We start from the raw sequence: 10,973 nt of genomic DNA, 5'->3' as shown, positions 1-10,973 counted from the left end.
TATATATATATATGCATGCATGTATGCATAATGATAGACGTATTATTAATTACGCTTGTGTTTTGTAACCCTAAACAACTCTACAGTTGAAGTTCTTAGTCGAGCTCTTCTGAGGTGTTGAAGCATTAATCATTCAATGTATTCAAGCCATATTCGTGTTCACTTTTACGTACTTATTTGTTTGCATGCTTAGAATCAATCGATCCAGATAGAACAACGTTCTAAAAATTGGTATCAGAGCAGGAGACTGTGTGATCAATACACATTCCTTCTGTATTCAGAATTCCTTAGGGATTCCGCTTTTATCATATAAATAACAAGTCATCTTCTTTGTTTCAAAGGCAACTTTTATCATATTAACTGTCAACGTCGTGGCAAGTATATGGCCACGTCGTGCACTCTGTGGTCCACTGCATCGCTCGCACCCCACTCTTATGGCATGTATCGACTGGTCCATTTGTGTTATCCTGCGATCCATATTATTTAGGATGGCCATGAACGCTCCAATTTCTTCACTTTGGGCCCCTCCACTGCGTTTGCTTCCATCTTTCCTCGGGTTGTGGTATTCACGGGAGTGTTTCGCGAATTCTTCAATTAGCTCCTTGACCTCCCTTGGATTTTTCTTTGTCAACGGTCCTTGAGAATCAAGGAGTTGTCTTGTCATCACTTTGACCCCATCATAAAAGATTGACATCTCTTGTTGCACATTTAGGTCATGTTGAGGGCAATTTCTGAGCAAGCCCTTGTACCGCTCCCATGCTTCATATAGTGACTCCCCCGACTGTTGCTCAAAGTTGGCTATTGCCATCTTGAGTTTGGCTATCTTGGATGGCGGGCAAAACTGGTCCAGGAATTGCTCAAGCATTTGAGCCCAAGTGGTGATTGTACCCGGTGGGAGTGCTTTTAACCACTCCCTAGCAACTCCTTTGAAAGTGATGGGAAGCATCCTAAGCAAGACTGTGTTTCTGTTGACATTTGTGACATTGAAATAATCTGCAATGTCGTTGACTTCATCTAGATGCTTAAAAGCATCCTCATGATCTTTCCCGAAAAATGGGATGTCCTTCAGTGCAGTCAATATGTGTCCCTTCAGCTCGAATGTGGCAGTGGCAGGTATTGCTGGTTGGACTAAACCGGGACCCATATCTTCTCGGATCCGCTTCTTGTAAGCTCCCATGGACCCATATATGGCCACGTCGTGGACTCTGTGATTAACAGAAAAAATTTTATTTTGCTGAAAAATTAACTTTTTGTGGTTTTTACTCCACAAGAAGGATCAATTAATTTAATGCGAATAAATAAGCTAAAAAAACTAAGTCGTTCCCCGGCAATGATGCCAAAAGTGATAATATGTTTAGAATAATGATACTTATGATTTTAAATTTTTATTTTCAGTCAATATAAAGGATTTTCGAAGAGAGGGACCAAAAGTGGCAAAATGGGGAACATGGGAGGCTTGAAAGGCAAGAAAAGAATAAATTCACGATAAACACTTAATTCACGACGTGGCGATGAAGCCCACGACGTGGCACGGGTGTTACAGAAGATAGACATCGCGACGCGGAGGATTTCCTTGAAGGATACGGAGTGCTTGAAGCCCACGACGTAGCACAACTGGCCACGACCTGGCACGGGTTTTTGAGGATTATATAAGTCCTCCTGATTATTACGAAAGAAAAAGCTTTTGGAAGAAGAAAAGAGTTCCAGGAGACGATTCAGAGGGAAAGAAAGGTTCTGGAAGAGGGTTTTCAACACCAAAAGGAGTAAAGGTTTATATTTTAAATAAATAAGAACATGTCTTTCATTATTCTTAGTTGTGTTAGTTTAATTACTATGATGAGCGGCTGAATCTAGCTACTCTTGTTTAGCTAGATGAAGCTTTAAACTTATGAAGAGTTATATGCTTATGGATTAAGTTTAGTTGGTAAAAATTGCTTGTGTTCGATTCGTATAACCTAGCATGCTATTATTTGTTTATCTAATTGCTTGATTGCATGTTTTGTGTAGCTTAGTGACCATTAAACTGCATGAACCTGTTTACCTAATAATTTAGTGAACATTGAATTGTTAGAGCTAGGATTGACCAATCTTAGTTAGTAATTAGAATAAATAAAGCTTAGTTGTGCTAGAGAACGTGAATTGTGATCATAATTGCGTTTATACAACAAATCCTACATAGCATATTTACATTCATAATTAGTTCTGTGTTTAATTATGTGTGAAGATACATGGTTGGACATGAATTAGTTAATTATTGGTAAGTTAGAACTAAATTACTAATATAACTAAAAACCGACTTAATAATCCGTAATCATTAGCTAGTCATAAGGGAGAAGTGGATTCAAACTAAACAAGAGAGTGTTTTTATTTATTGAATTTGATTTAAGTTCATCTGATTTTGTAAAACCAGATAAAAACCCTTATAAACTTGTTAATAAATTAGGTTAATTTAATAGTAAGTAAATTAATTAGAACACCGTTCCCTGTGATCGACACCTGACCTACCCAAACTATACTGTAATCTGACTAGGTACACTGCCTATAAGTGCATAGTTAGTTAAGTTTGTTAGGTTATAAATATTAAAATTAGTGAGTACTTTTGTGCACATCAGGTTTTTGGCGCCGTTGCCGGGGAACGGCTTAGTTTTTTTTAGGTTATTTATTCGCATTAAATTAATCGATCCTTCTTGTGGAGTAAAAACCAAAAAAAGTTAATTTTTCAGCAAAATAAAATTTTTTCTGTTAATCACAGAGTCCACGACGTGGCCATATACTTACCACGATGTGGACAGTTAATATTTTTTTATATTTTAATTTGTAGTTAGTTTTTCTTATTTTAGTTCAGTTTTACGTTTTTAGTTTAGCAAGTTGCAGGTGTTCATGACCAGAAGCTTAAACACACATTTGGTGCCACCACTTGAAGATCCAGAGTCTGCACTTCACAAGAAAAAGTCGCCCTTACAAGAATTGAAGTCATCTTTTTCTAGGAAGTCGGGAAAGAAGACAGGAGAGTCAAGTTCATCAGCGAAGCACAAGAGCAATCTTGAGCATTTGGATCATACACCCGTGCAAACCGCGTCCGAAAGTGATACCGAGCCAGAATTTGAAGAACACACGAGTGAACCCGAGAACGAGCCAAGGAACGAGATGGTAGCGATTGAAGAAATGTCCATGGGAGCTTACAAGAAGCGGATCCGAGAAGATATGGGTCCCGGTTTAGTCCAACCCGCAATACCTGCCACTGCCACATTCGAGCTGAAGGGACACATATTGACTACACTGAAGGACATCCCATATTTCGGGAAAGATCATGAGGATGCTTTTAAGCATCTAGATGAAGTCAACGACATTGCAGATTATTTCAATGTCCCAAATGTCAATAGAAACACAGTCTTGCTTAGGATGCTTCCCATCACTTTCAAAGGAGTTGCTAAGGAGTGGTTAAAAGCACTCCCACCGAGTACAATCACCACTTGGGCTCAAATGCGTGAGCAATTCCTGGACCAGTTTTGCCCTCCATCCAAGATAGCCAAACTCAAGAAGGCAATAGCCAACTTTGAGCAACAGTCGGGGGAGTCACTATATGAAGCATGGGAGCGGTACAAGGGCTTGCTCAGAAATTGCCCTCAACATGACCTAAATGTGCAACAAGAGATGTCAATCTTTTATGATGGGGTCAAAGTGATGACAAGACAACTCCTTGATTCTCAAGGACCGTTGACAAAGAAAAATCCAAGGGAGGTCAAGGAGCTAATTGAAGAATTCACGAAACACTCCTGCGAATACCACAACCCGATGAAAGATGGAAGCAAAGGCGGTGGAGGGGCCCAAAGTGAAGAAATTGCAGGTGTCATGGCCATCCTAAATAATATGGATCGCAGGATAACACAAATGGACTAGTCGATACATGCCATAAGAGTGGGGTGCGAGCGATGCAGTGGACCACACTCGACCAAGGACTACAATGTGGATGAGTTTGGGAACAGAAAAGCTCAAGTATGCTATTCTAGTGGGGATAAGTTTGATGAGGACTGGAGGAAACCAAAGAAGGAGTGGCTGCCATATGAAGAGTATAAGAAGCAAAAAGAAGAGAAGTATAGGCAGACAGGTCGAGGCCTTTATCAAAAGGAGCAGCCACCAACCGAGAAGAAACCCGACCTAGAGACCATTTTGATGAATTTTATGGAGGCTTCGGAAAAGAGACACGATGCCACTGATTCCGCCATTTTGGAAAAACAAGATTTGATAAAGAATCAGTAAGCCTACATCCATAACCTTGAAGTACAATTTGGTCAACTAGCCACTCTAGTTCATGAAAAATATTCCCTGAAGAATCCCGAAGTAAAGACCTAATCTCACGTAATGGCCATTGACACTGAAGAAGATGCAATCTCTGAGTTCCTGGAGGCATTGGAAGAAGAACCGCAGCAGCCCAAGAAATCAAGGATCGAAAATCAAAAAAAATTGTTGAACCAGGATCGCCACGACGTGGCGTAAGTCTGATCAAAAATCCTTTGAGCCCATTCCAGCTTATCATCCACCTTTGCCATTTCCCACCCGAGTGGCACTTAGTCAACTAGAGAAGGAACATTTAGAGTTTATGAAGCATGTGAAGGGAATTCCAATTAATACCCCCTTTGTCGAGTCCTTATCCAATGCTCCCGAGAACCAGAAATTACTGCAAGACTTGATAGACACTCGAAGGCAATTAAAGAAGCAATCTACAATGGTTCTAAGTGAACAAACTTCAAAGGCTGTATTGGGGGAAACACTAGAAAAGAAGGAGGATCCTGGATGCCTCACTCTTCCATGTGAGTTTGGGAATAAAATGAAGGTTAATGCTTTAGCCGATTCCGGGGCTAGCATTAATCTAATGCCTTTTTCATTTTATCAAAAATTGGAGATTCAGAAGATGAAGGCTACAAAAATGAAGATTCACATGACGAATCGTTCAGTAACACAACCATGTGGCATCGTGGAGGATATTTTGGTGAAGATTGGAAAATTTGTTTTTCCAATAGACTTTCTAGTCTTGGACATGAAAGAAGATCCGGATGTTCCAATAATCCTTGGTCGTCCATTGCTTAACACTGCTGGAGCCTTTGTTGATATCCGAGAGTCTAAGCTCACTTTTAGGGTTGGAGATGAGCAAGAAGTCTTTGGGATAAAAGATGACTGTCAAGAAGATAAAGAAGAGGTGTTCACAATTAACGAAGAGAATGAACTTGAAGAACTAGAAAAGCTTATGGAAGAAGAGATAAAGGCAGTACATCAAGTCAATAGGACAAAACCGAGAGCATCTGTTTCGTATTTGATGGAAGTCATAGCTTACAAGAGTCCGCCTTCTTGGGTGAGCAAAGAGGATGAGGACATGACAAATGATGAAGAGGAAGTCACTTGAAGAGTAACAAGGCCGATGGTGAAAGAAGAGGAGAATGCTATGGAGTGCAAGGGACAAACGAAGGGCACAAAACGCAAGCTTGAAGAAGAAGGAAAGGCTAAAAAGGAAAATTCCAAGAAAGCGTATAAAAGACGAGTTCAAGCTGACAAGCGGCGGTTCAAGGAACAAATGATCTTAATGGTGGACTCTTCCAAAGATTCAACGTAGAAGGCACGGAGTCCAGCTCAAGACTCCAAGAAAAAGAAGCGCTTCTCGGGAGGCAACCCGAGTTTGGTTTGCATTTTCCTTTTAAATTATTTTCTCTTTTCTTTCTTTTCTTTTTAATTAGGAAAGACATCAACTCATCATCTAATAACTAGTAATTAGTAAAGAATTAGCTTTAGGGAACTTTAAATAATGAATGAAATGCAAAGAAATTAGTTAATATGTTAGACTTTATTAAAATTTTGCATTTGGCAGTTTCCACGACGTGGGAGTAGCAAGCCACGTCGTGGGTCGAAATGAAAGCACATGACTATAAAGCAGACTTAAGGTCCACGACGTGGGAATAGTCAGCCACGTCATGGCCTTTAAAAATCAAGGGGGACCATTTCCTTAGAACCCTTTGACCGATAATTCTCGTTCCCCACTTGGAGACTGCCGCACGAACGGGAACATCATAACCCCACAACCAATTTCTTAATCTACTTCCAATTTCCTTGCAAGATCTTGCCAATTAAACTACTTGGTATGTGTTTTACTCATTATTTTGTAGTTAGTTCTTCAAATTTCAAGTTTTCATGGTTAGGGTTGATATGATTTACGAAATTGGTTGAATATAGTGGTTGATTTTAGATTGAATATCCCTTAAATGGTCATAGGAACAAACCCCAACTACTAATTTTGGTAGATACGGCATGCAAATAAACCGATTTGAAAATTGTGACCGACCGCGACCCACGACGTGGCGCAGCCTGGCCACGACGTGACTTCTGTGAAACAGGTTTAAATTGTTTTAATGTGTTGGTTGTTTGCTGCTTTGGTTTGCTTTGTATGCAGAAATGGGACCACGACGAGCTGTTCCACAGGAGGAAAACCCGATAGATGTAGCAAGCATACATCCCTTATACCAGTTTCCTCAAAACATTCCCCGACCGTTGCTAACTACCTACGAGAATCGGATGGGATGGTTATATAATTGGGAGTTTGCAATAGCCCCAATTATCGATTGGGGATGGCTTAGTAGAGTGGGAATGGTAGCGGAGTTGGAACGTTATTGGTCAAAGACTTATGTTGGAGATCAGTTTTCTTTCACTTGTCACAGGTGGAGGAATTTATTTGCCATTCAAGAACCCGTGTACCGGGAATTGTCGGTAGAGTTTTTCACTACCGTATGCTTCGAGGAACGCACTCTTGATTTCACCTACAACCGGGAACTTATGTTTCGTTTGGGTGGTGTGTATAGAGAGTGTAGTCTTCAGGAATTTGCTTGGCGTATGGGGCTCTATACAAAAGTGGAGACGTAATCTCCGTTTTTCATACCGTTCTTGCTTGGATGTGTTCGGGATTTTGCTCTGGGTATTATGGGTGTGCAGTTTTGGCGGGGCATTTCTAATCATGAGTACAACACTCGTGACTCGAGTGAGTCACAAATTCAGAATCCTGTTTTTCAATGTTTACACCGCCTTATTACTTTTTCAATAAATCACAAGCATCATGGTGATAAGGTCCCCATTCAGAATCTGTTTTATTTATGGACTCTTATTACCCCGGGAGTTTGCTGTGATTTACCTTATATGTTGGCGAGGTTTATGGGGAAGAAAGCGGCCAATTCTAGGCCTGAGAGCCCGATTACTGGGGGGCATTTGGTTATTCGCCTGGCTAGGTCATATCATATTTTGACCCATGACTTTGTGACGAATCTTACTCGATTCCCGGATACAGACATAACCATTCAAGTCTTGGGTGTTATGCGGGCGGTGGTGAATATTGGGGGTCGTTTTGTTATACCGCCGATAGATGACGAGCAAGAGGAGGTGCAGCCAGGACAGCAACCACCAGCCAGACTGAGGCGTCGGAATGTGTGGGCTAGAGGTGAAGTCGAGCGAGAGCGTGCTGTTTCGCAGTATGTGCAGGGAGTGCCCACCGACCCTTTTCAGAGTCGGGTGGGAACGTATTTAGATAATCTACGGGGGCATGCCATTTACCATACCCATCTTACTGAGGGTATTTATTCGCATTTCGGTGTGACCCGACCACCTTCTATGCCACCACAGTATCCCTATTTTCCGACATGGGAGGAGCTATGGCGTCCGCAGAATGACGGGGCAGGGCCAAGTAGAGCACAAGATCAAGATGATGATTGATTTTATTTTATTTTATTTTATTTTATTTTCTCTTTTGATTGAGTAGTTTTTTATTAGTTTGTATTTGGTGTGTAAAACATTCTTACACTATGATGTTACTTTTTGTTTCTTTTGGCTTGTGCCATTTTTTTCAGATTAGCGTTGGAATTCTAAGGAGAATAGAAGGTTAACTTTCGATTCGTGTTTGTCTAGTCAAGGAAGCTTAGAGTCGTGAGTTGGAACCCACAATTCAAGATAAGTGTGGGGTATATTAATAGGAGAGAGGTTACAGTTGGGAAATATAGTTGCATAGAAGCGTCTGAAATCATTTAGCCATTGGTCAAGTTGCTAGAGTAAATAAAACAAATAAGTTATTTTCATCTGATGCCCAGTTTCCATGTCGTGGACTCCTTGCGCCACGTCGTGGCACTCTTGCAGTTTGAAGAAATTAAGCATTTTGGTGTTCGCGCTTTCATTCCATATTACGACGTGGCCAGTAACATACCACGACGTGTCTCATTTGATCATTGCCCTCATTTTTCCTTACAAATACCCACTTTGAAGAATTGGAGTTTCGAGTCATGTTCGTGGTTTATTTACGTATTCAACCAGTTCTACAACGAGTTTCTATTTTTGGAAGTCCAAATGCACGTTTTCCACACTTTTGGAGATGCTCACGCCACTATCCCAGGGGAGTCTGTTCCTTTTTCTCCCTTTTCTTTAATTTTGATTTATTTTTATGCATACAATGAGGGCATTGTATGAAATAAGTGTGGGGTAGGGGTAGAAAAAGTAAATTGCTAGAAAATCATAGAATTTGATAGTAAATTGCTAGAAACTCCTAGAATTTGATAGTAAAAATTGAAAATTTTGGAAAATTCAAATTTTTAATAATTGAATCTAGTAATAATAATTTGACCTATAATTGCTAGTATTATGCGGGATGATCCGATGAAAGTTCAAATGTTTAGTTGAGCCAATATACGTTATAGTGCATTTGTGGCCTCCTTTATTTTAGTGAAATCATGGAACAAAAACACAAACCCGCTTGGTTTGAGGGATGCAATATGTTTAGCAGCCTAAACCTGAAATGTATCCAGGAAAATTATTATCGTTAGCCAATAAAGGTTAAGGTTGAGCACCTCTGCTTAAGCATGTAGGTTTTGAGTGAAAAAAGTGAGGTACATGTTAAAAAAAAGAGAGAATTACGAGTAAAGTGTGAAGAATTTTAGAGCAAATAAAGTGAAGATCAAAAGATCAAAAATTCCAAGAAATTCAAAAGTTGAAGATACTAGAAATCAAATCAAATAAGGTGGTGAATTCGAAGAAATAAAAGATCAAATGTCAAAGAAATGAAGAATTCCAAAAAGAGCTCCATAGTGGTATCGATAGTTGTAATTCTAGACTATGTATGCTTAGGTTGCTCAACTAAAAATACCTTGAGGTTAAGAGGTTTTCTGCGGATGGATTCGGAGGGTTGCATAAAATGAGCATTGTTCGGAAAAAGTGGGCGAGTGTTTTATGAAGATTGTGAGTATTTAAAGTATGGGGGGGGTTACTTTAGGAGAATTTTAGACACAAATGCATGTGTTGATGTCTTGGCATAATGGCTGAACTAGAGTCGGATTGTGGGCAAGCAAAGCCTAAGTGTGGGGTATTTTGATATTGCCATATTTATACTTATTTTTAGGCAATATTTAAGTACATTTTTATTAATAAATTGATAATATGTTTAGAATAATGATACTTATGATTTTTAATTGTTATTTTCTGTCAATTATAAAGGATTTTCGAAGAGAGGGACCAAAAGTGACAAAATGGGGAACATGGGAAGCTTGAAAGGCAAGAAAAAAAAATTCACCATAAACACTTAATTCACGATGTGGCGATGAAGCCCACGACGTGGCATGGGTGTTCCAGAAGATAGACATCGCGACGCGGAGGATTTCCTTGAAGGATACGGATTGCTTGAAGCCCACGACGTTGCACAACTGGCCACGACGTGGCGTGGGTTTTTGAGGATTATATAAGTCCTACTGATTATTACGAAAGAAAAAGCTTTTGGCAGAAGAAAAGAGTTCCAGGAGATGATTCAGAGCGAAAGAAAGGTTCTGGAAGAGGGTTTTCAACACCAAAAGGAGTAAAGGTTTATATTTTAAATAAATAAGAACATGTCTTTCATTATTCTTAGCTGTGTTAGTTTAATTACTATGGTGAGCAGCTGAATCTAGCTACTCTTGTTTAGCTAGATGAAGCATTAAACTTATGAATAGTTATATGCTTATGGATTAAGTTTAGTTGGTAAAAATTGCTTCTGTTCGATTTGTATAACCTAGCATGCTATTATTTGTTTATCTAATTGCTTGATTGCATGTTCTGTGTAGCTTAGTGACCATTAAACTGTATGAACCTGTTTACCTAATAATTTAGTGAACATTGAATTGTTAGAGCTAGGATTGACCAATCTTAGTTAGTAATTAGAATAAATAAAGCTTAGCTGTGCTAGAGAACGTGAATTGTGATCATAATTGCGTTTATACAACAAATCCTACATAGCATATTTACATTCATAATTAGTTATGTGTTTAATTATGTGTGAACATACATGGTTTGACATGAATTAGTTAATTATTGGTAAGTTAGAACTAAATTACTAATATAACTAAAAACCGACTTAATAATCCGTAATCATTAGCTAGTCATAAGGGAGAAGTGGATTCAAACTAAAAACCCTTATAAACTTGTTAATAAATTAGGTTAATTTAATAGTAAGTAAATTAATTGGAGCACCGTTCCCTATGATCGACACCCGACCTACCCAAACTATACTGTAATCTGACTAGGTACACTGCCTATAAGTGCATAGTTAGTTAAGTTTGTTAGGTTATAAATATTAAAATTAGTGAGTACTTTTGTGCACATCAATGATGAAGGCGAGTTTGGTGGCGTGGAAGTTTGGTCAACCGACTCTGAGGACGAAGAGGTAAGAAAGCCCACTCATGGAAGGGATTATGTAGCGAAGGAAGCAGGTTCGGCTACGAAGTGCTTGATGGTCTCTGTTGGATCATCAACCGAAAGTGCAGATGAAGAACCGAACCAGACTGAAAACAAATGCTTTGCAACAAAGCCAGTCAGTGAGCAGATCAACGACTGCGATCGTTTGATCAAAAAGGTACAAACCATCCTTGAGTCACTTAAAGTACCATTAAAAAATTATGAAGAAGAATAAAATGAATTAAAATTTAAAT

At 39.3% G+C, this 10,973-nt stretch overlaps 2 non-coding genes across 2 annotated transcripts; one reads left to right on the top strand and one right to left on the bottom strand.

Annotated features, from left to right (window-relative positions):
- Positions 1-710: 710 nt before the first annotated feature.
- On the top strand, positions 711-817 carry LOC111884222 (small nucleolar RNA R71). Its single transcript, XR_002847649.1, has one exon. It is a non-coding gene; the product is annotated as a small nucleolar RNA R71 (small nucleolar RNA).
- Positions 818-3,531: 2,714 nt separating this feature from the next.
- On the bottom strand, positions 3,532-3,638 carry LOC111884220 (small nucleolar RNA R71). The gene has a single exon (XR_002847648.1). It is a non-coding gene; the product is annotated as a small nucleolar RNA R71 (small nucleolar RNA).
- Positions 3,639-10,973: the final 7,335 nt, after the last annotated feature.

Source organism: Lactuca sativa, chromosome 8 (assembly GCF_002870075.4).
Source record: "Lactuca sativa cultivar Salinas chromosome 8, Lsat_Salinas_v11, whole genome shotgun sequence".
NCBI classification, from domain to species: Eukaryota; Viridiplantae; Streptophyta; class Magnoliopsida; order Asterales; family Asteraceae; genus Lactuca; species Lactuca sativa.
Note: the sequence above shows the minus strand (reverse complement) of the source record. Positions and strands in the feature narration are given on the sequence as shown.